At 48.8% G+C, this 5,067-nt stretch overlaps 1 non-coding gene across 1 annotated transcript; it reads right to left on the bottom strand.

The window, feature by feature from the left end:
* Positions 1–3,629: 3,629 nt before the first annotated feature.
* TRNAN-GUU (transfer RNA asparagine (anticodon GUU)) lies at positions 3,630–3,705 on the bottom strand. Its single transcript has one exon. It is a non-coding gene; the product is annotated as a tRNA-Asn (tRNA).
* Between the last annotated feature and the right edge of the window lie 1,362 nt (positions 3,706–5,067).

Genomic DNA, 5,067 nt, shown 5'->3' with positions numbered 1-5,067 from the left:
TCTTCAGGAATTTTTATGATGCAGATGTTGTTTCTCTTTAGGTTGTCACAGGGCACTCTTAGAGTTTCCTCTGATTTTTTTCTGTCTCTTTTCTTTTTGCTGCTCCACTTCTATGCTTTCACTTATCTTGTCCTTTAAGTCGCTGATTCGATCCTCTGCTTCATCCATCCTGCTTTTAATTTCTTCCAGTGCAGTCTTCATTTCTGATATTGTGTTTGTCATTTCTGTCTGGTTCTTCTTTATGATATCCTGTCCTTTTTGATGCTTTCAATTTCTTTATTGAAGTGTTCATTAAGTCCATCTATTGTAGCTTTGAGATCATTAAGCATCCTAAAAATCATTATTTTATACTCTGCATCTGGTAATTTGATTACTTCTGATTTGTCCAAGACTTTATCAGAGGATTTATCTTGTTGAAGCATATGACTTAGGCTTCTCTGCCTAACCATTATGCTTTATGGCTTGTAGGCTTCTTCCAGCAGTGGTCTCCTTACCTAGTAGAGTCTCTTTGAAATCTTGATTTGTTTGCTTTCTTCTCAGTTTTCTTAACTCCGTTGTATTCTTGTTTACTGATCTCAGCAGGGGACTTATTTGAAGCTGTATCCAGGAATCCAGTGGGTGTAACCTGAGACTCTGAAGGCCTGGTCTGCCAGCTTCTCTCCTGGGGCAGGTGATTTCTCCTTTTCAATAAGGGGGGGTGTATCTCAGATCTCCATGGAGACCTGAGTTACTGCCCCTCCTCCCCACTTTCTGTTTTCAGCTGGTCTTGTTGCTCTGATTGGACCTGGAGAGCTTTCTGGAGGTGGGTCATCTGGAACCACTTTAGGCTTGTGTTTTGTTGAGGGTTCAACCCCTTCCCCAGGTATGGCAGCCTCTGCACTGGATGAGTCAGCTTCTCGGGTTGTGCCATGCATTCCTCTGCCCATCACTGTCTCTCTCTCTCTCCTCCCCCTGTCCTTTTGGAAGACAAGCCAGCCCTTTCAGCATACGTCATTCTCAGGTCCCATGCTAGTGTCTGTGAGCGATATTTTCTGCTCTTCTCCTTGTAATGAGAGCCCAGAAGGGGCTTTACTCTCACTACCTTTACTCCTGGAAGCAGGGGAGCCCCCCTCCACATGGCTCAGAGTTCCCTAACAGGCTAGGTGTGGCTTCCTGCTCCTTAGTTTTTGAGATCTGTTATTTAATCCAAAGTTGTTTTTCATGCTGATTGTCCTAAATTAATTTGTAATCCGTTTGGTGGTGTGAGCTGGGAGTCTGTGCATCTGTCTACTTTGCTGCTATCTTGATTCTCCTATCCTGAAGTATCTTCGAGGCATATCATGACCTGCAGCATGAGGTTATAAGAGCATGAGTGAATGTCTGTAATGTAGTTGTTACCTACCCTTCAGGGCTGGAGACAATTACATGGGAAGATACCACAGACTGCAGAACCTGTGAGAGTGGACACTGTGTACACAGTCATGTTGGTGTCCTCCATACTGAATACTTCCAGCTTTCCTGAACTTTAAATAGACAAATAAGACTAGGTGTTGAGAAGATATATTTCTACCACAGGGATCAGAGACCCTTAGAATTTAAGGAGATTCATGGAGCTGGTGGGAGGCTCTGCATTTCCAACAACTAGAAGGTACTTTTAGAGGATGTCTCTGCATAGACAGTAATAAAAAACCTTAAACAAGTAATATGATAGAATAATTAATGGAATAATTGCAATCAAAATCCTTATGGGTCTCTGAGGGTGGCTGTTGTCATCTAAATCTGCTTGGAACCTCTGAAATATTATATGAAAAGGATGTTTGTCATATATGATTAATTTATAAATTATGTGATGATCCAAAGATTTCCCAGGATGACCTGAGTGGGTCCTAGTATGATAAATGTTTATATTAGAGGGTAGAAGAATGAGACTAGCCTCTAGGAGAAGAAAAGAGTGATGAGACCACTGAGGTCAGGTAACCAATTTATGGGATCCTCACGTGGGCAGAAAGAGTGGGGCTGAGGCATCCACACAGGGATGGCCTGACCCTGTGGGAAGAGGACAGTGTGAACTCAGCACAGGATCCGAGCTCGTGGCTCTGTCTGAGCTGCAGTGGGGGGCGCTGCGGTCAGTGCTGTGGGATGAGAATCCCTGACATGTCCTCTGTGTCATCCAGGAAAAACAGGATGTATTGGGACATGGTGACAACAAGAACACAGTAGGAATAGGCGACCATATGTGCAAACACAGTGACTTCCTACTTTTTTCCCTGCAGAGAATGCAAGAGATAAAAGTCACAAGGAAGGAAGCAAGAGCCCCCAGGGGAAGGAATGACTGATGTCCATAGGAAGCCCCTCCTTCACACACTTAGGCTCCTCCTTCTGAACTAGGTCCCTGAATGGAGTTCGGGAGCGCCCCCTGGTGTCCTGAGCGCCCCCTGCAGCCCGGCCCTCCCGTCCCCGCAGGGAGGTTTGTGTCTGGGCTCACACTGACTTCCCCTCGCTGTGTCTCTCGCACAGTAATACACAGCCATGTCCTCGGCTCTCAGGCTGCTCAGTTCCATGTAGGCTGTGCTCGTGGACTTTTCTGCAGTCATGATGACTCAGCCCTTGAACTTCTGTGCATAGCTTGTTTCACTCTCAGAAGAGTGAAACCACCCCATCTACTCCAGCCGTTGTCTGGGGGCCTGTCGTACCCAGTGGATATACCCGTTGGTGAAGGTGTATCCAGAAGCCTTGCAGGAGACCTTTACTGAGGTCCCAGGCTTCCTCAGCTCAGCCCCAGACTGCACCAGCTGCACCTCGGAGTGGACACCTGTGGAGAGGAGACAGGAGAGTGTGGAGTTCCCCATTGACTAGTCCTTGTCCCCCATCAACCCAGGGACTGCAGAGCCCCTTACCTGCAGCCACTACCACCAGGAGGAAGGTTCTCCAGCTCCAGTCCATGGTGAGGGGCTGAGTTGTCAGGACTTGTGTTGGGGAGGGTGTGGCTGTGGGGGATGCTCTCAGGACACAGACACATCCATATTTAACTACTCTACCTCACCTCATTTGCATATTCACAAGGAAGACTATCTCATAACTGAAGAGTTGACCCCTTCTGAGAGAAGATTGAGGCTTCTCTGGGAGTCCCAGGGTTCAAGTCCTAATCTTTGCTGGAAAATGTGTGTCTCCTCCCAGGTCCCTGAGCCCCGTGGACACAGAGCTCTTCTCATTGAGGAAGAATCTCCGCAGGACGTGCTCTTATTGTCAACACTGACTTCAGTGACACTGAGTTATGTGGGGTGTGTTCGACCTTTAATACCTGAACATTTTATTCTCACAAGATGTTCTTTTTTTTTTTTTGTATATTTCTGAAGCTGGAAACGGGGAGAGACAGTCAGACAGACACACGCATGTGCCCGACCGGGATCCACCCGGCACGCCCACCAGGGGGCGACGCTCTGCCCACCAGGGGGCGATGCTCTGCCCCTCTGGGGCATCGCTCTGTTGCGACCAGAGCCATTCTAGCGCCTGGGGCAGAGGCCAAGGAGCCATCCCCAGCGCCTGGGCCATCTTTGCTCCAATGGAGCCTTGGCTGCGGGAGGGGAAGAGAGAGACAGAGAGGAAGGAGAGGGGGGAGGGTGGAGAAGCAGATGGGCGCTTCTCCTGTTTGCCCTGGCCAGGAATCGAACCCGGGACTTCTGTATAACAGGCCGATGCTCTACCACTGAGCCAACCAGCCAGGGCCACAAGATGTTCTTAAAAGATGGAGACATCAGTGTGGTCTCAGTCGTCTGGCACCAGTGCATTAATAAACCTCCCTGTTCCCCACTCCTGACAGAGAAGACACTGAGAAGCCCTAGAAACACCGCTGGTTTCATGGTGTTTGTTCTTGTGGAATTTGGTAAATGTGCAGATGAAACAGGATATTTACAGTCACCTCAGGATTGTGTCCAGCTTTTGGTCTTAGAGTATTGTTTTTAAACAAAGAAAACCCGTTATGTCAGAGGAAATCTGTCCTCAATCACCTCTGCACCTGCTCCGTGGGCAGCGGGCCCTGATCCTGGGTCCTGAGCGTCCCTGATGTCCAGCTCGTGCCCTGCAGGGGAGGATCCAGTCTGGGCTCACAGGGCACTGACCTCTCAGCATCTCTAGTCCCGATTTAAAGGCTGTTCCCTGACTTAAGAGAGTCCCTCAGGACATCGCGTACTTTGACATCTCTAGATATAGAAAATTGTCCTTACTAAACCCCAATCTGCCTGCAGGGAGACCCACGGAAGTCCCTTCCCTGCAGCTGCCATATGTACTGACACAGTGGACACTCCCCTGAGTCCAGAAGCTCTCCCGGCTTTGAGGGCCTCTTCTGTCCTCAGGTTGTCTGGTTGAAAGTCCTGTATGACTTTCCCTTCATGTGGCTCAAGTCTCACTGCACTTCTACTGTCCAATAAATCACACACACACACACACACACACACACACACACACACACACACACTGCGATTATTTCCATCACAGTGAACTCCATAGCTTCCTTCTCCCCTGCTCTTAGCACATGGGCAGTGCCCTCACATTGACCCTACCCCAGTGTGTGACCTGCTTTGAAAAAGAACATTAGCAAACACGGTTGACATGGAGAATGGAAAGTGCCAGCATGTTGGGGGATCTTCTTCTCCCAGCACCTGAAACCTGCAGATGCCACAGTGAGAAGGTTCCTGATTGTCCTGGAAGCGTCAGACCCAGGGACACATGTGAAGGCAGTGAAGCCAAGGATGACCCTGACATGTGGAGAGGGTCCCAACAGACCTGAAGCCCACTGGCCTCCAATTTTCAGAGAATTTGTTAATGTGATGGAATTACAGGACACTGAGTTCTGTGAAAAAATAAAAGCCGTCCCAGTAAGGGAAATATTGTGATTCCACTTATGCTACGTATTTAAATTAGATTTTATTTAAAGCATGGTGTGAGCAGCTGGAGCCTGGACGTGGGGAAGGGCGATTGCAAGGTCATGTAGCAGTGGAGTGCTGGCTGCCCGGGGTCCTGCGTGCTCACGGGAGAGAACCAAAGATGGAGGCACCTGGAGGAGACAGGTGCTGTCAGGAGAGGTGTCAG

The sequence above is a fragment of the Saccopteryx bilineata genome, chromosome 4 (genome assembly GCF_036850765.1).
Source record: "Saccopteryx bilineata isolate mSacBil1 chromosome 4, mSacBil1_pri_phased_curated, whole genome shotgun sequence".
NCBI classification, from domain to species: domain Eukaryota; kingdom Metazoa; phylum Chordata; class Mammalia; order Chiroptera; family Emballonuridae; genus Saccopteryx; species Saccopteryx bilineata.
Note: the sequence above shows the minus strand (reverse complement) of the source record. Positions and strands in the feature narration are given on the sequence as shown.